This window comes from Dermacentor andersoni, chromosome 11 (assembly GCF_023375885.2).
Source record: "Dermacentor andersoni chromosome 11, qqDerAnde1_hic_scaffold, whole genome shotgun sequence".
Lineage (NCBI taxonomy): Eukaryota > Metazoa > Arthropoda > Arachnida > Ixodida > Ixodidae > Dermacentor > Dermacentor andersoni.
In genome coordinates, this window is record NC_092824.1 from 7876088 (window position 1) to 7903795 (window position 27708).

The 27708-nt window shown below is 47.5% G+C and overlaps 1 long non-coding RNA gene and 1 pseudogene across 2 annotated transcripts; one reads left to right on the top strand and one right to left on the bottom strand.

Moving 5' to 3' along the window:
• The first annotated feature begins 5171 nt into the window (after window positions 1-5171).
• On the top strand, window positions 5172-27396 carry LOC140214218 (uncharacterized). 2 transcript variants are annotated; one of them, XR_011891142.1, is made up of 6 exons: window positions 5172-5576; window positions 7202-7361; window positions 7541-7796; window positions 26845-26939; window positions 27028-27048; window positions 27261-27396. It is a non-coding gene; the product is annotated as an uncharacterized lncRNA (long non-coding RNA). The 2 variants fall into 2 exon arrangements; XR_011891141.1 differs by having other exon boundaries at window positions 27028-27396.
• On the bottom strand, window positions 16213-18883 carry LOC126517652 (uncharacterized; annotated as a pseudogene).
• Window positions 27397-27708: the final 312 nt, after the last annotated feature.

Sequence of the window (27708 nt, forward strand, 5' to 3'; positions counted from 1 at the left end):
TGCCAACCTTTCTTTGCTGAGGATCCGTTTTAACATCATTCTTAAGCTTCCGTTGCATGCCGCCGCGATTGTCGACGAGCCACCGCAAGCTAAGTAAGGGAAAGTGGGCCAATCGCAGACGCCGGCACCAGCCTCTTTATGCGGTTATCGATTTTCAGTGCACTGGCTCGGCCCCATCGAATCCCTCTCCGCTTGGGCACGCTCCTCGCCTCTTGTCAGCCAATTAGATAAGTGAAGCCGCTCAGTGTAGGCAATGTTATTCGTTTTTAAAGCAAACAAAAGTTACCTCCTACGAGCGAGGAGATTGTTTGATTTGTCTGCATAAACAACCATGCGGGTAATCGCCTGATGCTTGCGTCGGCGGTTACGCAAATTTGACGTCAGGAGATTGAAATAAAAATATATTGGAATAGTTTTACGTTATAGGGCCCCTGCGTATGGACGTCAGGTATGCCACGTCCTCAAGTGCACGCGAGATTTCGAAAAGTGTCGGCCTCAATACCGGCGTGCTTTAGCAAGCAGTGCATTCAAACACCTCCGGATAAATGTGTGCTAGTCACCGTTTGGGCCCACGCCAGCGGTGTCGTGCGCCGTATTCGTGAAAGGGCACCACGTTTGCTACAACAGGATGCACAGATTGTTGGCAGTCATCATTAATCGAGACGTTTAGTGAAGTCCACGTCTTGCCTCCCCAAAAAGCGCTAAAGAGGAAGATTTAGCGCCGGACTATGTACGATACCGCCTATTCGCATACACGTGAAACGCGGAAACGCTTTTATGAAACAACCACTGTGCCAACCTGAACGAATTTTCTTTTTGCATTTGGGAGAAAGAAAGAACAAGTGACTGTAGAAAGGCTAATTTTAATTAAAGGTCGGTAGTTGTTTGAACAAACTGCCGAAAATGTTTCCCTTTTCCCTCTCCCTAGTGTAGGGTACAAACCAGGCTCAGTCCTGGTTAACCTCCCTACCGGTCATTTATCATTTGCTCTCTATGTCTCTCTACCGAAAATTCGTGTTTCAAAATAATCGAAACACGAAGTTTGCGAATGTCTAATTCTTCACCAAAACACATATCGCACATCTGTAAAGTGCATCTGCTAGAGCTTCTAAAGTGACAAATACCATATATGACGCGACGGCTTACATTCATTTGTTACACTGTTTACGCTAATTTTGCAAAAAGTCCTACTCACATATTATTTGCAAATTTCAGAGTGGTGCATTATACAACAGTTTTGTCCGCATTAGAGGTATTGTTAGGTGAAGTTCACGGAATTGTGATATCATTATCCTCCCTGAGTAACACATTTGCAAACGTGATAGCTTTGTTTCTTAAAAGTTTGCGATGTTGAACAATTTTTATAAAATTATGTAGATCTGAACAGAAAATTCGGCTCGTTAGAGCCATTAAAGTGCACTTTTTTCTGAATAAAATAAAATCAAAACAAATTCAGTACTGCGCTTACCGAGAAAAACGATTCCTTCGCCCACGACATTACAGAGGAATCCGCGAGCTAAAGTTTACCATTAAAACCCTTTTCGATTAACTCAAATTTATTGGTCGAAGAACATGAAATATACGCCAGAACGTGATGTCAAACTCTAAGGGACTATGTTTCTCAGGTATCTGCAATACGGCTTAGTTGTACTGACCAATACTTGCAAAGCTAAAGAACGCACTGTCGAAGGTACTCAGGCTCATCTACGCGTTTCTTTTTGATTGCCACAGCGCAGATGAAGTGCGGAAACCATTTCAATTACTCAGGATGACCAAATCATGACTGACGTTACCATAGAAATGCTCAGAGCCCACATCTGGCACAGTGTCCGCACTCCTTTCCACCACTTTAGCGTCGCTCAAAGTAAACCAACCGGGTGATCCTTGTCAAAGGATGTCGTCTCAGCTCTGCTGCCTCCCTAGAGATAATACGTCGGCCGATAACTGCTGTCATCTCTGTAGCGTGTGGCTCGATCACAAGTTCACTATTCAATACCAGGGAGAAGGATGAAAGCAGCATTCTCGTCACCAGCTCTCAAGCAGCTATATCAACTTATGTTGGATGCATAGGACCATCTTCAAATTTTCACTGACAGATCCTCCACAACTCTTTGTCGGTGTGCAGAATCTTTGGTCTTCCCATCAAATTTTCTCACCCTAAAATTTAGGACTTAAGAATTTTCACAGGACGTCAGCTGGCGGAGCCAGAAGCAATTCGCAGCGCTACGCGTGTTTATGTGTTATTCTTGGAAAAACCGCCAAGATGGAGCGCCTTCAGTGGTTATACCGCATTCTTGGAACTTCCACTGTGGGCTATACAACGTGGGCCACAAGACCAGCTAGTGCTGGAAATGAGAGAACTTCGTCGTCACAATGACTATGACGCCAAGGTGTTCCAGACCGCTGTGGCATCATGAGCAGTGAACATGCCGATGAATCTGCTAGTTTTCACGAAGATGGGCCTGCATGAACCAACCACGCTGTAAATAATGAATGCAGCCACAAAGCTTCACATTTACCGATGCGTTACGACACGAACTAAAGCGGAACAAATTACAAGCACAGAAGAGAGCATAACTCTCAAATGAAGGAAAATGGCGAGTGCACATTCGCATGCAGCAGTGTGCATCGGTACACACCCTTGTTGAAAATACACTGGCATCTACTACATGCTTCTAGGCTAGTAAGGTTGCTTATTCGGTTGCTCGAACGATAATTTTTGCTTTGAAGCTTGCCATGTAATGCAAAACGGGGACAAAAGATTAAGGCACAACTAACGTCACGATGACTGTCGATAGTAATGCGATTAGCATCCAATCAATGCGTAGGTTAGACAACCGGTGGACCATTGAAGTCACAGAATGGGTGCATAGAGAAGGGAAGCGCAGTGGAGGACGGAAGAAAACTGGGGAGGGGGGGGTGATGAAATTACGAAATTCGCAGGCGCGAGTTGGAATCGGTTGGCGCAGGATAGGGGTAACTGGAGATCGGAGGGAGATGCCTAGTCCTGCAATGGACATGAATTAGACTGGTGTTGATGGTGAAGAATGATGAAGGCAGCGACACGTCATTCCTTAAGTCATATTAATTTAACATCTGTAGTCTTCATTCTGGGACTCGCGCGCTTCGGCTATATGCGACAAACTTCGGTATCCTCCCACTTTGCTGTGGCACTTGCTGCCTAAGTCATTCAGGAACATAGCGGCATCACGACGACTGTATGACGCGGACAAAGTGACGACGATGGCACTAACTAGCTCGATCACGGTGTTTTACAGCAAATCTCTATATGGCTAGCTGATTGGTACATCAGTCCGCCTGTTGCCTGTACGCCGAAAACTCCTCCGGCGCAACCTCATGCGAATGCGCGAAAAAAAAATGCGAGAGAGGCGTGCGATTGGCTGCACCAGTGGTAACGTCATTGCTCTACGTAGCAGCCTAGTGGGCGCACAGCAGTTTCTCTCCGGCTCCGACATCTGTAGGCGACACGTCATACGTACTCCTGAGGAGCAGGCAGCTTTCGATCAGCAACGCCGCGAGCAGAACCGGGAACAACCTCGTCTACGCCGTCCCGATGCTGCAGCACGCGCACAAAAACAGGCTCGTGCTGCCGAGCGCAAGCAGCAACTGCGTACCGAGGATCCGGCAGCCTACCAAGCCGTCGTTTAATGAACCATCCAGATTAACCCAGTGATAAACACCGCGGCTGCACTTTCAGCTTCGCTGGTTAACTAGCTGTACGGAGTGGTTGGGTGCTTATTTATTTTTATTTTCTTCATTTCGTTCCAGCTAAGTCAGAAAGAGCCTGTTCGAAGGCGCTGCTTTATGATGCGGGTGGTATCGCAGTCACGTGGTATTCATCATATTTCGCAGGGTTTATTTATCGGTCGGAAAACAATTAGTACGCTATTGGTACATCGCTGAAAATACCGCGGTTAGACATGCCTGGCTGTACCTACGAATGCCTCATTGGCACTTTGATAAATATGATAGTGCGTCTCCAGTTAAATAATTACAATGACTTAAGTGAAGCTCAGCAACGAAAAAAATACTGGAAACTACTTCAATGTAATGGGAACAATATCCACTAGATTTTCTTCAAAAGTGAATTCTTTGATAATCTTGGTTCATGATAGTTATTTAGGCCACGCTCTTTAAACTAATGACCTCTGCATGCAAGTGACGATGTTTCCATCCCTAATGAATGGTGGAAACTATTAAAAGTGTTCTTTTTATTGGGTCATTAGCTTTGCTTACTGGAAAGAGAAGTGATACTGAGACACATACCATTGACGTGCATTTCACACGCCGCTAATAAAAGTCTCTGCCGAAGGGGTCACTGCCGAAGGTTTGCACTGTGGTCACTTCAATAGTGGGCATTATGGAAATTTGCCTTTTCTGTGCACATTATGTTGCACGAAAATCTAGTGACTCATCAGCTTTTTTGAGGACCCAATTTGAGAAATCTAGATGATTCTACAGGTGGCTATCTTGCAAGCATCCGTGCTTTTTAATCTAGGATGGGTAAAATGTCATCGTTTAGAATTCTCTAAGCTGACTACTTGAAAAGTGGTACCTGGGCGGCCATGTCCCGCACCCTAACATGAAGGTTTGAGGCCGTAAATGCTGGAACATCCGTGCTTAAGCTAGGGCGCAAAGATGGAGTCCTACACCGCTGTTTCTTGGAGCTGGCGGTTTGTCTCAAGTTTTCATCATTAATGATCATAGTCGACGTGTTTGGTCTACCGCCACACTTCCATGACTGATTAATATTTGCGGCCTTCCACTTGTCATTTGCACCTCCCAAGGCAAGGATCATTTTCACCTTCTGCTCATTAGAGAAAGACATCGCGACTGGGACGAAACAAAATGCACCTTTAAAAATTCGCACTAACGTCGTCAATTCGCTTTTGTGGTGATATGTTTTGTGGGAAATAAAGTAGCACCCGTGTGCTTTATCTATGCCAAGAATACAGCTATCACAGCTGTTCTGTCCGTGATTGACTTCTGGTTTCGGTCTTTGGATGCAGACGGGTGCAGCCGCATAGTGTGAGTGTCCGAAACTACACGCGAACATTCCCCACTGTGTCGATGGGTGGCGCCACATCCCTGGCAAGCCCCTGGTGCTGGACAGTCACGTGGGCAGTGTTTGCGCGCCAAGGGATTTTGTGTGGTCGGTATTTCCGACAAGGCTACGTTCATTATGTGTACGTGTGGAATAAAGTAATTCCTAGTACATAATATTGGCGACGAGGGGGATCATCCGTGCCAGGGAAGCCCAGAGGGTATCGTGCAGCCTCGAGTGAGTCATGGCTGAACGCGAGCATAATTTTGCCTCACGTTTGGAGGAGTTTACTGCCTTCAACTGGGCATCGTGGTTCGGCGGGCTACAATAGTTCTTCTAAGCGAACGATGTGACTCACCCTGTAAAGCAACGAGCACGCTTGTTTACACTGTGCGGCGCTCAAATTTACGACGTGGTTTCTGTACTGCTTCAACCAAAGGCGCCCGACCAAGTGAGCTATGCCGAGATCGTGGCCGCACTTCAAGCAGTCTACGACCCTCGTCCGTCCGAAGTCTATGGACGTCAGACTCTGGAGTTTTGCAAGACACGTAGCGCCACCTGCCGTTGCGAAGAGGCAGTAATTGAGTAGTGCGAAGCCCGACTCCCTTGCTAAGTTGCCTATGCAGATAGCAACTGCGAAACAACGATGTAACTAGATTTTGGTCCACATTGCGAGTGTTTTGCGCATTTAACACCCAGACAGAGAGCTATGAATTTCTACGATAGTCGGACGCGCCGCCGAAGTGCCATAAAGCGCTTGCTGGCTCACTCTTCAGACTGATGGCGGAAGCGACGGCAACCACGATAGCTCCGCGCGCTACGAAGAAACGCCGCAATCGACGCTACTGTTGTGTTGTAAATCGCCATGAACGTGAAGGGCAGGATAACAACGTTCAGTTTTACCGATTTCCATTGCGATCGTATGAAGGGGAAAGGCGAGAGCGCTGGATACGGGCCGTTCAACCTGTTGGTTAATCGGATTACTTGCATTCCCCACAACACAGCGGCTCGCATGAGAAAGTGCGACAGTTTTGTTATTCTGTAATTGTGTTGCGTGGCCCTGACGGAGGACCGTGGTAACCATGCTAAATCTCGAGCATCTGCAGCCGCCACTTCGTTAGTAACAGAAAAAACAACGTTGCGAACCATCCTGCTTATGTACCATCGATATCTCCACCTTTTAACAGACGTCTGCGTCCGCTTGACTCAACAAGTGGAACGGGGAGATTTGGCAGGTCAGCTTAACCAAACATTTTGGTTCGTTTATGAATTCAAAATCCTGTTCTAGAGCATCGTCGTATCGCGAGCACATTTCTACTTTCGGTATTTTGCATGTCCTGCGCCGATACAACAAGCACGCTTCGCAATGTACTGAGCCTGCTCGACTGCGTTTTTCAAATGTGAGCAATAAAGTTGCTGTATAGGAGCACTGGATGAGTAATTGCGAGGTAACGCATGTGTGTAAAGAAAAAAAATGTCGCGTTTATTTACATTTATTTGTGCGCGCTTGTTGCTCGAAGCGTCTGCGAAAAGTTCAAATTAAGGTACTGAGCGATGCTGTAGCTCCTGCGAGAAAGAAAGATGCAGCGCGTAGGCACTGTAGGAAGCTTACTTTCGTTATGATAGCTGTTTGCTGCCTTGGAAACCGTTTTCTGTCTGCTGCCCGGGAAAAGGCTTATAAAGGATTTGCTCTCTGTAAATAATTGCGAGACAAAACATTACGATAAAATACATAAAAATATAGGAGATACTTAAGTCTGGTGTTCAGGACATATTCAATATGAACCAATTTGAAATGCTTAGATTTTTATGCTGATATGGCTATAGACAAACCTGATGCTCTCCGTATTTGCGAGTTGCAGCACGCCGAAATGACACTTGAGACTTTATTTTATATTGTACACGTACTTCGCCCTGCTGAGCTTCCTTTCCGAAGCGTGGATAGGCGGAAGAAGTTTTCCAGGTCCTTGATTTTTAGGAAACCGTGCCTCAACACAAACGAAAGAGAAGGGTCCATTGTGGTCTATGCACCTTCGCTTGCGGACAGCTCTTCTTGCACTACCCAGTTAGCGCCAAGGCTGCGATGGGGGCGCTGGTGACGGGTTTTTCCGCAGCGCCGCCTGGGCAGAGTCTGAGGTCTATTGGCCTCGAGATCGAACAGAGTCGGCTCCTAGCGGCGAGGTGACGAAGCTCCTAAGTGTGGATGCCGGTGGCCCCTCGCCGCTCCAGCCGCAGTGTGCAGCGATCGTAGTTCGCGAAATCACGATGGATGTTGACGAGGACGGTTTGTTCGATGGTGAGTAACCTCTCAACCTGTTATTCTTTCATTTTTGTAACGGAAATTCGTAAAGTAAATCGCCGTACGTTTTTAGTGTACTGATGCGAAAAGCATTTGCTTAACGCGACTTCACCATGTGCGCTCGTCTCCTTTCAACGTGTTGTGAGGTTAACGTGCGTTCTTTTTCCGTTTTACAGCACCCTTGCCTCTAAGCACAATTCTCAACCATGTTGGGGACGGTGTCAGGTGTCTCGTCGAAGGCGACGAAGTTGTTTCGGCGGGCCACATCATTGAGTGTAGTGCCGTCGCTTCCACCTGCTGCTCTGACGGTCCTGTGGACGTTATCGCATTCGTGCTGCAGTCGTCCGCGCTTAGTAAAGACCCACACCGAGTCGGCCTGAATTGAACCGACGAGACAAAGATAGCAGAATTGAACTGCACATGCCCTGCAGGGTAAAGTATTGCCGCAAGTTGTTCGGATGTAGTTGGTCGCGGCGCGTATCGCGATTTGTTTACATTACATCATACTAAGCTGACTCGCGGATTTGCGATGTGTTTACGTTATGCGATAAATTTAGAGAACTTATGTTACTTTATCAATTTTTGTTTTTAGCCAGACCTACGAAATCGCGAGTTAGTTTCAGAGTGTTACTACCGTTGTGAAATGCTTTCGAGTCGCTTTATAACCAGTTGCAACCGTTACACGAAGCTCAAATAAAGCATGCAGCGTATAATTTATGTTGTATCACAATCATTAGATCCCTTTAATTGAATCGCAGTTGAATTTGCAGTGGTGCTTGAATGCAGTGCATCGGGCTTCAATTTTTTCCGCCCCCCTATAAAAGAGAAAAAAATATATCAATATGAGCAGTAGCAATAAATTCGCTCGCGCATGTTCGTTCATCGCTTAATGGACCATCTGCTGGTGGCTCGCGAAACGACACTGTTTAAGTATAAACCCCATGCAAGCGATCTTGCACGCGACAGCGACAAGCGACGCGATGGAGATGGCTGTCGCGTTCGCTCGTCGCCTACAAGTTGCACCCCATGCGAGCGATGACTTCGAGCGACGTCTCCCCAGTGTTGCCGGTATGAGGGCAGCAATATAGGCGCCGAAACTAGCGTGACGCGTGCTTTATTAAAGTAAGTTGATGTGTTTTACTGTAAAAAGCAGCATAACTATTCCTGAAAGTCTTGCAGTAGGTTCTTATCCTCGCACGTATAAAAATTCAATCGTTTGCTCGTTCCGTGCGACAATCGGAAGTACTGGAGTTATGTACATCCAGTTCCGGCTTTGCGCTATTGGCTAGTCGCTCATAGCACTTCCGGGCGACGAGTGACGAATTCTAGATTTGCAAAACCGAGCGATCGCGCGACAAGACCGAGCGATCTGTTCAAGCGACGGCCCGATCCGTCGCGCGAACCCGTCGCCCGTCACTGTCGCGCACAAAATCGCGCTAATGAGGTTTAGCCTTTAATCTGCACGAAATCATGCGTACACACTTGCCGTGTTTCGGTGCTCGTATTTACACTTCGGAACACTGAGAACAGTTCCCGTGGCTGAGGAAAGACAACGGAAAACGAGACAACTAGTCACGCTCGGTGACGGTCGTTTTGACGGACTCGCAGCTGAGCGCGAACTTTGCATTCACTGCGCAGGCGGCGCATGAAGGATATAAAATAAATTGCATGCGTGGAGACACGGTTAATTTACTTGCGGAAGTATATAAAAGCACAGGCAACTCATTACTGGCATCCCAGGCCACGCCGACACGAACTTTCGCGGACTGCAACGATCTTCACACGCCCAGCAACCACACAGCAACTACGCATGCAGCAAACATTAATGCCCAGATTGCCGATTAGGATTCCCAAACGTGATATCAGATTTGACTGCTCGCCATCCTTTTTCGTCAGTGAACGCTTGAACGCACCATCGTCGAAATGCTTACTGCACACCATCGCATACTTGGAGGCGCCTTGCCGTTCCGAAGCCTGACGAGCCATTCTCGGCGACGTGCCGCGTCAACGGGATAGTAGTGAAAGCTTATCCCTGGCTCTGTGCAATATGTGCTGCATTGCGGAACCGAACAATATCTCACGATGGTAAATGAAGCGTTTTCTGCGGGCACGGGGCACAGAATCGCGAAATGAAAACGGTAGCTCCCTACACTTCCACACACCGCACGGGCGACGCATCCACACTAACGGGGCGACAGTGCTGCCACCTATAGGTCGATCTCGCGGCGATTTTCCAAAGGCTAGATCAGCTCCCAGGCGAGTCGGTAAGCGACTACGCTGCCGCTCTACGCAAGTTGGCTGCGAGCTGCCATTTCGGCACGCTGCCGACGGCAACAACAGCCACGGCGACGCCAGTTGAGGGAATGGCATCACCAACAAGGGAGGAAGCTACGGGCCGCAATCCTACGCTTCTGCGTTTAGATGTGATGTTGCGCCATCGCTTCGTGTTTGGTCTCCGCGACCAGAATCTTCAACAGCGACTGTTTCCAGAGCAGGATCTGACCTCTTGCAAGGCTTATGATTTCGACATTCGGGCGGAAAGCGCCGTCCAGCAGCAACGACACATAAAAGCTGATCGCGCGGAAGTCAACAAGGCGGCTAGGCACGCCGGCGACAGTGCTTCGATCTCCGCAGGTGGGGAACGATCCCACCTTAGCATCAAGATGCATTCTCACCAAGCGCAACGCTGCTAGCGTTGCGACGGTTCGCAGAGTCCCAAGACGTGTAAGTTCAGCACTATTTGTAATTACTGCCGGAAACAAGGGCACATTGCCAAGGCTTGCATCTCGAGGAAGAAGGCTGAGGAAAAGACATACCAGCGCAGCATCTCCTTAGAAACTTCACGGACTGCGGAAGTGACTAACCAAACCAAACTTGAGGTTTCAACTTTGCATGACCTCTGTACAGTGGCAGACAGATTCAGCGCCCGAAGTTTACTCCGACTCTTACAGTGCACGGAAAACCTGTGACTTTTGAGGTCAACTCCGGTGCACCGTGCACCATGGTTAGCAGAGACACATTTCAAACCGTATGGCACACACTCTGAGGCAGTATACATCTGCACATCTGGTCAGGTCAATAACGGCAGGTTGTCGGAACTGCGACAGCAATGGTTCGTCACAAGAACACAGCTTGCAAGCTACCACTTCTCGTTGTCCAGGACACTGGATGCAGCTTGTTGGGAGGCAATTTGTTTGACAGGCTGGGCATCGAGCATCACGGAATTCACCAGAGAACGGAGGAAGGCAGTTTGACGGAGTTGCTACAGACGCATGTAGACATTTTTCATGAAGACACCACAGGACACACGGGTGCGCCAGTAAATCTGGAACTGAAGAAGGGGGGGGGGGGGGGGGGGGGCAAGCCCCAAGTTCTTAAAGGCACGGCCTCTGCCCTTTGCCATGCGCGCAGCATCAGAAGCGCAGATTGACAACTACGTAGATGACGGTATTTGGGAGCCGGTCCAACACTCAGACTGGGCTACACCGCTAGTATGGGTGCGGAAAAAAGACGGAAGCTTGCGTGCCTGCGGTGACTACCGCTGTACTGTAAATGAGGCTGCGAAAAAGGCTTCATACCCCCTGCCCACAACAGAGTAAGTGTTTAGCACTTTGAAAGGTGGCCGGGTTTTCAGCACGTTGTACTGGGCTCAAGCTTGCACTCAACTTCATGCGACTCCAACGACAGCACAGATTCTCACTGCAAACACTACAAAATGGCTGTACAAGGTAAACAGGCTACCATGTTGTGTTTGAGCCGTCCCAGCACCATTCCAGCGGTTTATACCACCTTGAGCGGCTTGCCGGGAGTTTGGGTTTACCTGGACGATATCATCGTGAGCGGAGCAATATCAGAAGAGCACAAGGACCGCCTAGCGTCAGTTATGCAGCAGCTCGCTCAGGCAAACCTTCGATTGTGTAAATCGAAGTGTCAGTTTGGTGTAGAGAGGTTAAATTCTAGGGTCACAAGATTGATGCAGCAGGGATTCACACATCTGATGAAAAACTGGAAGTTATCGTGAAAGCACCAGCGCCCACAACTAAGCAGACGCTGCAGTATTTTTGGGCATGTTGGCCTTCTATGATCGCTTTCTGGAGCGCCATGCTACAGTAGCATCAACCCTGTATGAACTTCTGGCAAAGGACAAGACTTGGAAGTGGGAGCAATGGCATTAAAAGGTATTTGATGAGCTCAAACAGTCCTTGTTGTTGAGGACTGTCCTGTCACACTTTGAGAAAAACAAGCCCCTCTTGATTTCATGTGATGCTTCACCTTATGCTGCAAGTGCCGTGTTTGCTCCGCTGGAGAGCCAAGGCAGAGAGGCACCGATTGCGTTTGCAACCCGGACATTGGGTGATGCCGAACGTAACTATGCACAACTGAACTGTGAAGGTCTCGCTGTAGATTTTTGAGCCACCCACTTCCACGAGTACATTGTGGGTCGAGAAGTCACGTTCGTGACTGACCACAAGCCGTTACTGGGGATTCTCGTACGACGGAAGCCGGTACCGGAAATGCTTTCGCCCCGAATGAAAAGGTGGTGCCTTAAACTTTCAGCATACAACTATGACCTCCAGTATCGTGCCGGTAGTCATCAGAATGCGGATGCGCGGAGCAGACTGCCTCTGCCAGACTGCCAACCTAACCCACCCGGAGACGTGCTCATGTTCGAGGCGTTACCACGACCGCCGTTGACAGCTGAGCAGAGGTCATTGCAGGAGCACAGAATGGCACCGTGCAGCGTCTTCAGGGAGAGTTTCACCCCATACCGCAGAAGTGCCACCGAACTTGCTATCCATCCAGAATGCATCAGCTGGGGCTCAAGAATTGTCATATGTTGCAACAGAATCGCTTGTTGGCCTAGTTGGTGCTTGCTAAAACGCATGTTTTTTGTCGCAATTTAACGAACACAAAAGGAAGACACAAAGACAACACGGGCGGCACTTTCAACTGGTTTAATTTTGGCTTTGACCCATGAATATATATACACAAACCAGTTGGAAGTGCTGCCCCTGTTGCCTTTGTGTCTTCCTTTTGTGTGGGTTAAATTGAGGCAAAAAACCATGACTTTTAGGAATTGTCATACCGGCAGGAGCGCGAGAACACACCATTTCATTGGTGCACGCGGGCCATCGTGGAAATGTAGCCATGAAAGCTTTTGCGCGCAGTTATCTTTGGTGGCCTGGCTTGGACACCGAGATCGAAACAACTGTGAAGTCATGCGACTAGTGCCAGCGCACCCAGAACGATGCAAAGAGGCTCCAGTTCCAAATTGAACGCAGCCAATGACACCATCGCACACATTGCAAGTGGACTTCGCAGGTCCAGTAGAGGGACATACCTTTTGGTTGTCGATGCTTTCACCAAGTGGGTGGAGGTGCGACCAATGAAGAGCCCGACGTCAGTAGCAGTCATCAGTGTGCTGCGCTCTCTATTCGCCACGTTTGGCATACCACGCAAGGTTGTGTCGGAAAATGGGGCTGCGTTTGTGTCATTCGAGATACAAGACTTCTACCAGAGAAATAGCATTCAAAGCGTAACCTCAGCCCCTTACCACCCCGCTACAAATGGGCAAGCAGAACGTTATGTTGGAGAACTGAAGAGGGCGCAGGCCAGAGAATCGTCCGGTTCGCTCAGTGTTCGCTTGTCACGTTTTCTGTTTCGGCAGCATATCACTGTGCATCAGTCGACCGGGCTAACACCGGCTAAAGCCATGTTCGGGCGGGAGCTGCCGAACCAGTTGGGCCTCATCATTGCATCGCAAGGGCAGGTCGCTGCGCAAGCTGACCTACGCAATAATCGTCAACTCATGCAAGGAGAAGCCGTATGGGTAAAACAATTCAGCAAGGGGCCGTACTGGACGGTAGGAAGTCTGGTTTATGCGGATGGGCCACAAATCTTGGCTTGTGAAATGCGCAGAAAGAATTCTGAGACGCCATCTAAGCCAGCTCAGGAAGCGTACCGGCGAAGTTAAGCTGGACAGGCAAGCCTCAGCAATGCTCACGTGGGGCATGGAGTAATCCAGCAGACAGCAAACCATCTATGCCGTCATCAAAAAAATTAAATTATGGGGTTTTACGCGCCAAAACCACTTTCTGATTATGAGGCACACCGTAGTGGGGACTCCGGAAATTTTGACCACCTGGGGTTCATTAACGTGCACCTAAATCTAAGTACACGGGTGATTTCGCATTTCGCCCCCATCGAAATGCGGCCGCCCTGGGATGCCGTGATCGCGTCCACTCGAATCCGAATCCAGCATACCGAAACGACCAGCACGAATCATACGGCAGCCTATTGGTACAAGGCATCCTTCTAAGGGGGGAAAAGTGTTGTGTCCGCGATTAAGTTCTGGTTTCGGTCTTCGGATGCGGACGGGTGCAGCCACATAGTGGGGGTGTCTGGAACTACGCGCGAGCGTTCCCCACTGTGTGGATGGGTGGCGCCACATCCGTGGCACGCCCCTTGTGCGAGACAGTCACGTGCACAGTGTTTTCGCGCCAAGTGATATTGTGTGGTCGCCATCTCCGACAAGGCTACGTTCATTATGTGTACGTGCGGACTATAGTAATTCCTAGCAGATAACAAGAGCTTCTTTCCAATTAACACCAAACGCAACGTGTTACATCGGCAGAGGCGCGGCAGATAAGGCACTAACTAGCCTGATCATGGTGTTTTACAGCAAAGCTGTATATGGCTAGCTGATTCGTCCGTCAGCCCGTTTGTCGCCTTTACGCCGAAAACTCCGGCGCAACCTCATGCGAATGCGCGAATGGCTGCACCAGTACTAACGTCATTGCTCTCCGTCGCAGCCGAGGCGTGCGTCTAAATGTACAAAAATCCCTCGCGTGAACTGATCCTAGGGGCCTAGGGACAGGATCGTTTTGGGACTTTTGAAAAGGCGCGATGGTGGCGCCAAGTGATGCCGTGGCGCCATGTGGCGCATTGAATCTCAGGCTCACGCCAACCGCCGGTCGTATGATCCGTACGAAGTCTCTGTAGTCCGTTCAGTATTTGTTGGCGAAAAGTCGTGCAGTAGCAGTGGTGTGGCATATCGACTTTTGGTCTCCGTGAACTCCGGTAGTGTAAGACCCGTATTTCTGAAGAATTAAGTGCTGCTGACGATCGAAATAGTCAAGTTGCGTAGCGGCTCGCCAATGCAATTTGCGAACCGGCGCTTTGCAGCAGCGTCGCCGTGTTCACCCTTTTAGGCAGCGTGATGCCATCGCACATGCGCCTTTACTTGACGGGCGTCGTAGCCGGAGGTATTGTACGTGTTCCTCGCAACGACTTACGTTACGTAACTAATAGAATGCTTAAGGTCAAGTTTGCTCAGAACTGTTCACGCGTCCTTGAAATGGGGCAGCGCATGTTTTTAATCGTGTTCAGCGCTAGTGGGCTATCCGTGACTTCATATGATTTACTTTTATCGTTGGCTTTACGACAATAATGGCGTAGTGCTGTGAACATAACGGAGCTTTAGTGACATCACGTGGTCAGCCAGAATTCCACGAACTAAATTGCAGAGTACATGTTTAATATTATTGGTACTAAAGGATCGATGAACAAAATGAGGTGGAGCTTAATACTGTGCTCTGTAATGCTCAGGTGCATCTCTGCCCGTTTTTCGCGCTCTTAGTTTTAGCAATGGGACGCAAGGTTCTATCCAAAGTTGGGACGCATGAATGTGTATATGCGTCTGCAATAACTTCATTGCAGCACACTTGTCTGATGCGATGAAGCAAACTGTATTGCGCTGACGGGATGTTTGGCAGCCCTAGTTCCAGCTTTTATGTCCCCGTTACCCTGAAGATACTGCCCCGCCCGCTTTAGTATAATCTCAGGTGCTTTTGAACTCTCCATTTGCCGGTATTTTTATTTTCACATGCTGAATGGTCCCACCGCAATACATATATGTAGTGAGGTGAATGTTCCTAAAGTTGACAATGCTTTGAGTGACAGACCTAACCGTTTTAGAATGACATGGCCAATACAACAGCCCAGACCTTAACTTTAACAAATTTGTTAGGACTGTCAAACTAACCTTACAGCAAAGAAAAACAATCTAAACGCTTAAGAATTATTTGCAAGTAATGCTGGAAAGCAAAAGTCTAGTGGCCAAGGGTGTGGTGAAGTGCTTTAAACAGTACCGAAACACCAAGTGCTTAAAAATTTCTAGGATATTGATGCAAGTTGATCACACTCACTGCGATATTGGTTGCTTTAAAATGAAAATAATACTATTGGATTAAGAATGCAAGCGACTCGTGTACTGCTTGGTTATGCGAACCACATGGCTCCCAGAGGTACCCAAACAGGGTTCTTGTTTACGCATGCTGCTTGCGTCCACTAATCTAAAGCTCTCTAATGTAAGCAGTATGAAGAGAAGCTGTAAAAGTAGGGCTTTGAACTTCACAACTGCAATTTTGTTTCTTCTATACTCTTACAACCTAAACACTACGCTGTCGTGACAGCATCTGCCCAGCTCATTGCCACATCTTGCGACAAAAGCAGTGACCACTCAGTGGGAGTTGCCTGTCCTATTACTCCAAGAATCCCTTAAACAGGTCATTTTTTAAGCACGAAGCATGTCATGCCCAACTATAAAATTAACCAAGCAATAAGCTACCAGAAGTACTTAAAAAATCAACAGTCTTCCGAACTAAGCTTAATTCGCAGCTCCTAAAATTGGCTATTATTGAATTAGGGTACGGAAATAGCAGCTTTAATAAACATGTGTCTCATCAGAAGGTTGTGGTGGTGCGCTGCAGGCTAAGGCAGTGAAAAGAAGCCGTTTTGGCATTGGTCTACCTCTGCCCCAAAACCAGGCACCGCAGCCGAGGCGACTTCACTTGGCTTTGACATCTTCAAATTCGCTTTCCTGAGCACAGAATACACAGTCGATTTGAGCTCAATGCACATCACCCACATTGGGGATGCAAACACGTACGGCCAAGTTGATGCCATCTTGACGAAGCATTCACCACAGACCTCAAATTAACAAATGACACCAACATTGCCAACTGCCACACCCTCCATTAAAACAAGAAGGGCAGCACACTTACCTAGCATGGGCAACTGGGGCCTTTATCCAAACGTCAGTGTGACTCTGCCCCAAGAGGCAGCGACCATTATCCGATATAACACTTCATGTAGGGGTGAAAATGTGCCACATTCACAAAATCAGAGTTTCAGGCTGGGATCATTTCTGTGATGCACTTCAGTCTGCAGAATGTGAAGGTGTCGAAGAATCGCTAGCAACACGCATGCTTTACACACTCCAAAGAGCGACATGCGGCCTAGAGCTTACTGGGGCAACATCCAGCCCTGACAAGCACCTGCTGCAACTTTGGGGTGAGCAAGCTATTTGCTTCGCAACTAGACGCAGAGAAGTGTGCGTCCTTCACCTTCAACAAACAGCAACCAAAGAACATTTATTATTAGGAAGCAGCGGCTTTTATAGACCGCATCGCTAGTGTAACAGCGGCGCTGTAACTGTTGACGCTGCCTAAGCTGGCGAGCTATCTTATCACACATTTCCCTCTCCCCCTTTTTTTTTTTTGAATGAAGCCACACTTGTTACGAAGGTTGAAATTGTTCTGGAGGAACCACACACCTTCCGCTTCGTGTGTGATTGTGACAGGGATCGTTACACTGTTGCACGCTGCTTCTTTCTTCACTGCATATTTCTGGTGATTCCGCTGTCAGTTGTGTTGTTCCTCGGCTGTCTTCTAAACTAGTCGGAGGCAGCTGGACGAAATGAGTGCGATTTCTGCGTAGAAAAGTTTGGCCGGAGTCGACCCAGTATGATCTGGGCTCGTCGATGCTTCCTCTAACGACTCCTCTTTGGAGGTCTACGATCCATACGTCTGTTCCTTCAGACAGCTCGGGCCGATCGCGCACTCCGTGACGTCGGTCGTAGTCTCTCTTCTGGCGCCGACACTGCGACCTCTCGAAAGCTGCCAGTTCTTGGAAGTCTGGTGTCCGAGGCTGGAAGCTTTCGCAGGACGTAGGCAGGGCCGTGCGCAGTCGTCTCCCGATGAGCAACTCGGCGGGGCTGCATCCGTTCTTCAGTGGGCTTGTCGTGTAGGCCAGAAGAGTTTTGTAAGCGTGAGCAGTTTTCTTTAAGGAGCCCTTGATAATTTTCACGGGGGACTCTGCCATTCCGTTGCTCTGATGGTAATGAGGGCTAGACGTCACGTGTTGAAAGTTGCACTCTGATGCAAACTTTGAAAATTCAGCGCCGAAGGCTCTAGAGAATTGCGGCCATTATCGGAACAACTACTTCCGGAATCCCGTGTCTTGCGAAAATTGATTTGCAGTGGTTTATTACTGCTGATGAAGTCAGGTTATTCAGCGGTAGGAGCTCCGGGTATCGTGAAAAATAATCCGTGGTGATCAGCCACCATTTTCCCTTAAGAAAGAATAAATCCATTGCAATGCGATGCCATGGCCTATCTGGAAACTTGGTCTGTTGCAGAGGCAACTTTCGGTTGGTGGTCTGCGTGAAGCAGCTGTTCCAGTTCTTAACAAGTCGTTCAATGTCCGCGTCTATACTTGGCCACCAAACTGAGTTCTTGGAACGTGACCGGCACTTCTCGATTTCGAAGTGTCCCTCGTGAATTATCTTAAGGACGGGCTGCCGTAGTGTCGATAGGATCACTATCCGAGAGCCACACATGAGCAGGCTTTCAACAAGGGCAGTGCTTTGCCTCTCATTCTAGTAAGGCTTTAGGTCAAACCCAACATCTCGACGGCCTGGCCAACCTTTTGTACACAGGTTGATAAGAGCTTCACATACCGGGTCTGGCTCTTGCTCCTGGGCGATAAGCTGTAAACTCGGCGCTGTTACCGAGACTGACGAAGTCACCAATCGCAGATAGCCCGGGATCTCGTCCTCCAGTTTTAGGGATTCCGCTTGTGGAAGAGGTTACCGAGAAAGCGCGTCCGCCACCGTCAAGTCCCGGCTTGGAACATACACAATATCATACGTGTAGCGCGTCAGGCGCATGCGCATCCTTTGTAGCCTCGTTGTTAGTTCGTCAATTCCTTTTGACCCAAAGATACCAGTGGTTTGTGATCTGTCTCGAGGCTAAAGCGCTTTCCTACGAGATGATCATGGAACTTTTCACTAGACCACAAGAGGGCAAGTCCTTTTTCAATGTAGGCGTATTGCCGTTCGGTGGTTGTAAGAGTTCTGGAAGCATAAGAAATCACATTGAACTGACCGTATCTTTGCCTTCGGCGCAGGACAGCTCCAAGACCGTACGATGAGGCGCCTCTGTGACCACTGTTTCCGTGTTTGACTCATAGATTCCCCAAACAGGGTCCGATGAAAGAAGAGTCATCCACTTCTTGAAGGCAACTTCCTGCGCGGGACCTCACACAAGATCCTGTCTTGAGCTCATCATGGAAGAAAGAGGCTGAAGGACTTTCGCCATGCGGGGCACAAAGCGGGCCAGATAATTTGCCATGCCCATCATGCGCCGTAAATCTGTCTTGGACGTCGGATGTGACATTTCTGTCACTGCGTCAAACTGTTGCTTATCGGGACGCACTGCGTTGTTCCCGAGTGTATGCCCCAAAAATGAAATTTGGGTGACACGGAACTCGTACTTCTCTGTTCAAAGTAATTCCCGCATTGCGGAGGCGGTCAAGCACTGCCCGAAGCCGCTCGTCATGCTGCGCCTGCGTGGCACCCCAAATAAGCACATCGTCCATGTGGCAGACGACTCACTCCTGTCCTGAAAGAACCTGTCCCATTCGTCTTTGAAAATGTTCGGAGGCCGACGAAATTCCGAACGGAAGTCTGTCGAAATAAAATCGCCCGAACGGCGTGACAAAAGTTAGCTATTCTTTGCTCCCTTCCCTCAGCGGTAACTGCCGGAAACCCGAGTTCGTCGTCGAGCTTCGAAAACGTGCTGGCTCCCCGTAGCATTCCGATGGTGTACTCGACGGCCGGGATGGGATGCCATTCTCGTTGAACGTATCTGTTGAGTTCCATGAAGTCAACACAGATTCGAACAGCACCCGAGGGTTTAAGAACGACAACCATGGCACCTTGTAGTAGACTCGGTAACAGGAAAAATGACGCCTAGTGCTTTAATCCGCTCGAGCTCTAGTCTTGTTTTTTTAACAAAAGGCAGAGGGACTCTACGTGGGGACGATAGTGCGAAAGGCTTTGCTTCTGGATTCAACTTGAGGTCATACTCTTCTTTGAAGGTCCCCAGGCCCTGGAACACTGGTGGAAAGTCAGATACGGGGTCCAGTTTCTTCACTAGGTAGATTTGTAGTAGTGCGCAGAGCCTTTCTATTGCTGGTTTCCCAAGAAGAGGGGTACGGAGGCCTTGAATTACGTACACGTCCTCGCGGCTGCTCGTTCCCGCAAACATCATATTTATTTATTTATTTCATAATACCCCTAAAGGTCCCCGAAGGGGTATTACATAGGGGGAACCGATACATGAAAAAATGTGAGCTTTGCGCATTACGGAAAAAAACAACAGAAGTACATACAACATTTTTACAAGAGAAAACACAAAAGTTATACAAAAGTACGATATCTAGCAAAATATACAAGTAAAACAATATACGAAATACATTAGTCAAGTGAAATTCCGATAGAAAATACCAAACTGTCTGAGAAAATAAATTAAGGGAATTAAATAGGCACAATGTAAAAGAAGTAAAACGAGGTGTTGCTCGAAACTGCGTCAGTTGTCACCTTTACAAATTAATGAGACATGAATACACTTGTACAATGTGCACGCAGAACGGTAAGATAAATGATCAAAACAATATATACACTGAACAACGTATGAAGAAACAGTACATGATGGATATTTACGCGTAACTATTGCGGAAAAGTTCCTGAAAGGTTGCGAAATCGGTTTCAGTAGCAATGTGTGATGGTAGGTTATTCCATGCAACAATTGTTCGGGGAACGAAGGAGTTAGCATAGTTAGCTGAGCGAAAACTGATGCGTTTTATCTTGAAGATATGGTCTGTGCGTGGAAAGAAGGCTGTCGCTGGTTCGAAGATACGGTGAAGGTGCGGATGATGATAAAGTTTGTGCAGCAGCGATAGGCGGGCAATTCTACGGCGATGAGATAAGTCGTCAAGCTGAGCGCGAGCTTTTAGTGCTGAAATGATAGTATATGTTGAATAATCAGAAAAAAATGAAACGGGACGGGCGGTTTTGCAGTGATTGGATTTCTTGGGTGATATGTTTGAAAAGGATCCCAGATAGCTGATGCTGTAAGATTCGTCGGACGGTCCTACCGCTGTCGACCAGATGTAGGAGTCGTCGGACTACCTCGCCGCTGCCACCATTTGAAGGAGATGAAGTTCGTAGACAGGAACTCGGTGAACAGGATTTATGTACATATTAACAGTTTAAGCAAGATACATTGGCAGACTAGCGCGACTCCCATATGGAGCCCGCAAAACTAACATACAGCAAACAGCTTACGAGCACACCGCTCACTAGTTCATTTCTAGCATGACAAGGAGCACTCAGCTCCCGACAACGATCACGACACGAGCACCCTAGCAGCCGGCAAACGCTGCTTATAAGCTCTCCGCTTGACGTCATAGTTCGACGTCATCGTTCGGACGAGGACGGAGCAGGAATGGTCGGGAAGGTTCGTCCAAGCATTGTAAACTTGCCGCCGCCCCGCACTAAGGCTTCGGAGTCAACGACCGAGGGGAGTCGTTCCGCAGTATCGTTTACGCCCACACACACGCAAACACACAGGTGCGAACCCATACACACAAAGGCTCCGGAGTCGACGACCGAGGGCTTCGTAGAACTGTGCTCCGTCTGGTGTGGCGCGGCGGAGTGCCACATTCCTGAACTGACCGCGCGCCACGTGGCTGCCGGTCATCCGCAGTTCTCGGTACTGCCCAGCTTTCAGTGCCGACGTCAGAGGGCCTCGTAGAATTGCTTTGTCCCGGGTGGTGCGGCCAAGTACCAATTTCCGGAGTTGAACACGCGCCTCGTGGCTGCCGGCCGTTCGCAGCTCTCGGAAGGGCGCAACGACTGGTGGGCTTGGAACACGTGCAGCGGGCTGAAAGCTGGCACGTACGGCCATTCTTAACAATGCATACTCGATTTTGGGGCGTATTAATGTGATGTATGATAGTCTGCGTAGTTTAGCTGGAGCATGCTTAAGGTTGCGTTTGTGGAGGCCTAAAGAGCGGTTAGCTGATGCCTACGTCAGGCGGATGTGATGATGCCACGTTAGATCAGACTGTAAGTGAACACCAAGGTACTTATATGAAGTTGTAAGTTCAATTATGTTGTTAGATATTACATACGATGTTCGAATACGGTGGCTGCGCCTAGTAAATAATAATAACTTCGTTTTAGCTGTATTAACAGTCATGAACCATGATGAACACCATGTGTTAATAGCGTTAAGATCGGTTTGAAGAATATCTTTGTCATTGTCGCATGAAATTAATCGATATATTACGCAGTCATCGACAAAAAGTCTGATGTGGGAAGACACACAGTTAGGCAGGTCATTAATATAGATTAAGAAAAGTAAAGGGCCAAGAACGCTGCCCTGCGGAACACCGGAGGTTACTTTGGTAGAAGAGGAATTACTGTTGTTAACAGACGTATATTGTACTCTGGATGAGAGGAAATCCTTAATCCATCCAATAACGGTTGGGTGTATGTTATGGTTCATTAGCTTCAGTACTAATCTATGGTGAGCAACGCGATCGAAAGCTTTCGAGAAATCCAGGAAGATGGCATCAACTTGAAATCCTAGGTCTAGGTATGAATGTATGTCATGTAAAAAGCTGGTTAACTGTGCTTCGCATGAATAACCACGACGAAAGCCATGTTGGTAATCAACAATAATTTTGTGCTCTTCTAAGTAGTTAATGATTTCAGTATACAAGATGTGTTCAAGTAATTTACAAGTAGTACTAGTTAAGGAGATGGGGCGGTAATTTAATGGGTGAGTTCGGTCTCCGGACTTAAAAATGGGTATGACTTTTGCCACCTTCCAACCGCGCGGAATAGTGTTAGTTGATAAAGACTGCGAGAAGAGTGCACACAATATTGGTGATAAACGAGGTGACAGATGTTTTAACACTTTATTAATAATGCCAGTGAGATCAGAGGTGGAAGAAACTTTAAGTTTATTTAGTAAAGAAGAAATACCTGCTTCGCTAACAATTACTTCTGGCATTGATATGTTAATGAGATTGTCAAGGGTTGGTGAAGATATGGTGTCTTCCTGTGTAAATACAGATGAATATGCGCTATTCAATAAATCAGCACATTCCGAGTGGTGGACCATATCACCGTGCTCATCAACTAGTGTTAAATCGGGATAGCTCTTCGGTTTATTACGCGCCGAAAACGTTGAGGATTGTTAATGAGCATAGAATTAGGTCATAAGCAAAGAAATGTCGTTAAGATGATTTTAGCAGTGACTGATATTGCTGATCGCAGGTCTTATAACGATGACAGGAACCTGAGTCGCGGGCTTTATCGGCTTTACGATATAAACGCTTTTTCTTATTATTAAGGCGCCGAAGCTTTACGGTAAACCACGGGCCTGTCGGGGTGCAGGCTATTTTTGTTAGAGGGACGAATCGAATAATTAGTTCAGTAAGAGTGGTTTTAAGTTCAGCCCAGTTATGTTCAATGGTTTTAAATTGGCATCTATTGAGGAAATGTAAAGAGAAGTCAGATAGCGCGGAGTTTATGCTGTCAAAATCCGCTCTATTGTAACATCGGACGTACTTATCAGAACACGGACGTCTTGGAAAGGGAACTGCAAGACTACCTGTTGTGATATCATGATCAGATAGCCCATCTTGATGAGTTCAGTCGAAGCACACGTCAGGATCAGTGGTTAATACTAGATCTAAAATATTAGCGGATGTAGCCGAAGATCGCGTAGGACGGGTGGTAAGCTGTGTTAAAGAAAAGTCGAGACATGACTGCAGGAAACTGTGGGCCTCAGATAGGTAGGTTGCTGTTGAAAGGTTAGCCCAATCAACTTCGGGGAAATTAAAATCACCGCAAATTAGTACTAGAGATTTAGAAAAACGAACAGTAATGATTCCAAGGAGCCGTTGGAATTCACGAGAAAACGTATTGCCCATGTCAGGAGGTCGATAAAAAGCACCAATGATTATAAAGCCTGCTTTATGTTTTATGGAAACCCACACACACTCTAAAGAAGTGTCAAGGTGAATGCGTGTGGCGAAAAGATATTTTTTTCACTGCCACCAAAACGCCACCACCTATTCGATTTGTCCTGTCACATCGAAAGTGGTTAAATGAAATCCAGCTTTCCAGAAAGCAGGTATCGGGGACAGTATCGGTAAGCCATGTTTCAGTTAGTATCACAATCGATGCTGAACATGAGTCAATGATGGATGATAGCTGTACTGATTTAGAAATGACACTTCTTATGTTTGTGTAAAGAAAAGGAATGCGGTCTTGGGCGTCGTTCTTCCTTGATATCGGTCCAGTGGATTGATATTTAGTGTGATCACATGACACTCGTCATTCTGCAGCTCTTTCAGACACTCGCTTCGCGCATTTCTGATCGCTATCCCAAATATAAAGGTCATTATTAATAAACAACTTGTTGAACACGAGTCGCACACGATCGCCTTCCTTTCGTATTGTTTTGGAAAATAGCAGAAGGTTGCGGCGTTTATTTCGCACTGTTTCAGAGTAGTCACGGGAAATGCTGAAAGGTTTATCTTTTAGTTTGTAACCATAGCCAAGTAGTGCATCAATTTCTGTGTCATTCGAAAACTTTGCAGTAATAGGTCGCTTTTTATCGTTAGAGGAACGACCTAATCTGTGCGGTCTTGCTATTGAGGACACTTTCATACCAAGATGATTGTCGCAAAATTCCTGAACCAGGCGCTCATAAGTTTCCCATCGTTCGTTCTGTTCAGAGTCAGAAAGCCCGTAAAATAGTAAATTTCACCTGCGGGAGCGGTTTTCTAAATCGTCGACCTTATCTTCTGTTTTGGAGATGCTCACTTCGTGGGTTGGAAGGGAGTGCGCATTATCCTCCCCTGAAGTTATCTTTCGCTCGAAATCATCGAGTTGATTCTGCATTTTAGAAAAGCGTTCTTCGCAGTTAAGTGCTGCTTTCTCAGAAACATTGGACAGAATTTTAGTTTCACGCATGGCAGCCATACCACATATGGCAAGGAATTTACCATCAGGTCCCTGAAGCCGGCGCCTTGCTAGTTGAAGCTTTGTCGCGGGAAAGATGCGAGTGAACAGCTCCGCCGGAATGACCGTTTAGTCCGCGCCAGTATGTATTTTAAATACCACATTCGAGGATTCAACAAGAACGGGAACTTCCCATCTGTAAGCGGATGAATGGGATGCGACTCCGTGGAAGCCTGGTTCCTCGGTCCGGTTTTCGACGTTCCTGACAGCTCTGGTTGATCGGCAAACCGCCTCGAAGTGTCCTCTTTTGTCGCACTTTCTTCAGACTGCATCTTCCGCTGGACACGACGCTTGACTGTGCCTGTTTCTTCCGCACCAGCCGCATGGTTTCGGAACGTTGCTTCCACTTTCACACGGAGGCATGTTCTTCCCCACTTGCCACGTACTCCTCTAGGACTGTATTTGGTGCACTTCCTGTTCTCGCACGCGGTGAAGCTCTGCCTGCTGTTCGTTGACTGTCTCGTGCTGTCGTGCAACCAACAATGCTATCTGTAGTTTTAGGTCCGGATCGAGTTGCAGAGCTGTCGAGACCTTACGGTCTTGGAGACCCACCACGAGACGATCTCGAATCTCCCCGTAGTCGCACGTGGAAGGAAGCACGTGTAATGCAGTAACAAAATCCTCAACGGATTCACCGTCTTGTTGCGTTTGGGTGTCAAACTTGACCCTTTCATAAATAATGTTCCGTCGAGGAACAAAGTAGGCCTCGTAATCCTGCAGTACTACCTCAAACTTCTGGTCACCAGGCTCAAGTTTGAACATTTCGAAGATATCCTAGGCTTGAGGTCCCATTAGATACACCAATGCATCTACTTGACTCTTTTCTGGCTTCCTATCTGGTCCAGATGCAGTTCGGAAGCGAACAAATCGCTGTTTCCAGGGAGGCCAGTCGTTGGGTGTTGCGAAACTGAAGGGCTCGGGTGGAGCAATTTGAAACAAAGCCATTTTACTTGGCCTTACCTTGCAATGTATCTGTTGACTTGTCCGGCGTCTAGCACCGTTCAGTGGGCCCGCGGCGTCCTCGTTTCAGGGCTAGTCTGACGTCCGAGAGCCGTGGTGCCTCAGATCGGCGGGCGTCACTTCTGACACCATGTTTACGTCGTGACTAGACGCAAAGAAGTGTGCGTCCTTCACCTTCAATAAGCAACAACCAAAGAACCTTTATTATCAGGAAGCAGCAGCTTTTATAGACCGCATCGCTAGTTCCACAGCGGCGCTGTAACTGCTGACGCTGCCTAAGCTGGCGAGCTATCTTATCACACAAGCCAAGCTGCATACTGCATACTTGAATTGTGGCTGTATGCAACAAACATTGATCAGTGTTCTGTGCAAGACTAAGCAGGCAAGATGTCCTGCTAAGAAACCTGCCAGAGACTAGTGGATGGGCCACTGCGTGTCATTTGAGCGTATAGGTCTCAGTATGCTGTGAAACATTCTCGGCTATAACAGGATGAACCAAATACAGTAATACTATTGAAAACACGCTGCTCGATCTCCAGTGCGCATCTGAGAAATTTGAGGAACGAGCTGCAGATGCTTTCCCCGACCACCTAACACTGACTGACCGTCACCAGAGTTGCACGCACCTTAATGACCACTTGCCAAGGAAGGAATGGAAAGCCTCTTTATGTTGGCAGAACATGTTGTTGCTCTCGAGCATGTCAGCACTTGAAGCGCATGTGGCAAAGATGGAGTCATCTTGCAGATGTTGAGGAATCTTGCCGAAACGAGAAAGCAAGCACTACTGCTTGTAGTCAACGAAATTTCGAATATTGGAATATCTCACAGAGTGGAAACACTTGGTCATGATGCCACTACCAAAACCAAGCAAGAAACTTGACGCCATAGCCAACCTTCGATCAGTCTCACCCACATTAACAGTGTACAAATTGACTGAAGGAATGTTGCTCACGAGGCTGAGCCACCTTCTGGGAAAGACAAGACTATTTCCACCTGTGCCAGATTGGTTTCTGGCCTAAGGTTGACATGTCCGAAAATATCCTCTTTCTACATTAAACCATCACCAATACCAGCCGCTTCGGAGGAAAGATTTATGGGTTCTTAGTCACAGTCGAACCAACAAGGATGTTGAGCACAGCCTGCAACGAGGAGGTATTGGTGGCCTTTCGTGAAAGCTGCCTAGGCATTAGGGGTGCCAGTGTTGCCAAAGCCTATTTTTCAACCAAATGTAGGAAATATCAAGTTACAGTAAACAACGAAAACTTTTTACCAACTGCACATGTGGAAATGCAGGTATAACCCGGACCAGCACACTTGGTTGCAGGAGTGATTCGCTGATGAAGTAAGAAGGTGACTTAACAGCTGGTGATAAGTTATACTGAATGCAGGTATGTGCAGTACGTATATATACTGTTACGCCGAAACAGGTGAATTTTCTCCAAAGCAATATCAAAAGCTCTTTTTTTTTTCTTTCAGGAATCCAGTCATGTGCTTTAGGTAAGTGTGGACCGGGTTACGTAAAGCTGCATATGCAAAATGATACTAAATACAGCTGTTAAGCATAATATCTTTTCTGGGTTAAATTCTTGCTCCTTGAACTCATTCGAGATCATTAACTGTAGCACCAAAGTAGTGGGCCACTACCAGAACAAAGGTATGTAGTGTGCCCATCTGAATTCTTGTGCTTATGCTAGTCTTCTTTTTTACAGCAATAGCTGCTATGGGCTAACTCCCCTGGTTGTTCTGATGTCTACTGGTGTTGTCACTGGAATTCCCAAATTTCTTGCTAGAATATTGGAAATAAAGTTCTCATTGTGCTGCGAGTATTCAAACATACAATCAAAAGATTGCCAGTCCACAATTCTACATTTCAGCCACTCTGCTGAAGGTACACTCGTGGTGAATACTGATCTTGGAGAGCGCGATCTAGCCAACAGGCGCTATATACACCTGCTCAATGTCTGTGTAGTTTATATAGAGCTGGCGGCCACGCATTTAAGTTCTGACACATCACCTTCCCACTTCTGAAGGCAGTCCTATGTTAAATTTTCTTCTTACATATAATGACCCAGATTGGGTGCATCTGCTTCATTAATCTTCTTCTAGTGCTTGGCTTCTCAGATTTACTGGATGGGGCTGTTGGTGTCTTGTTTTCCT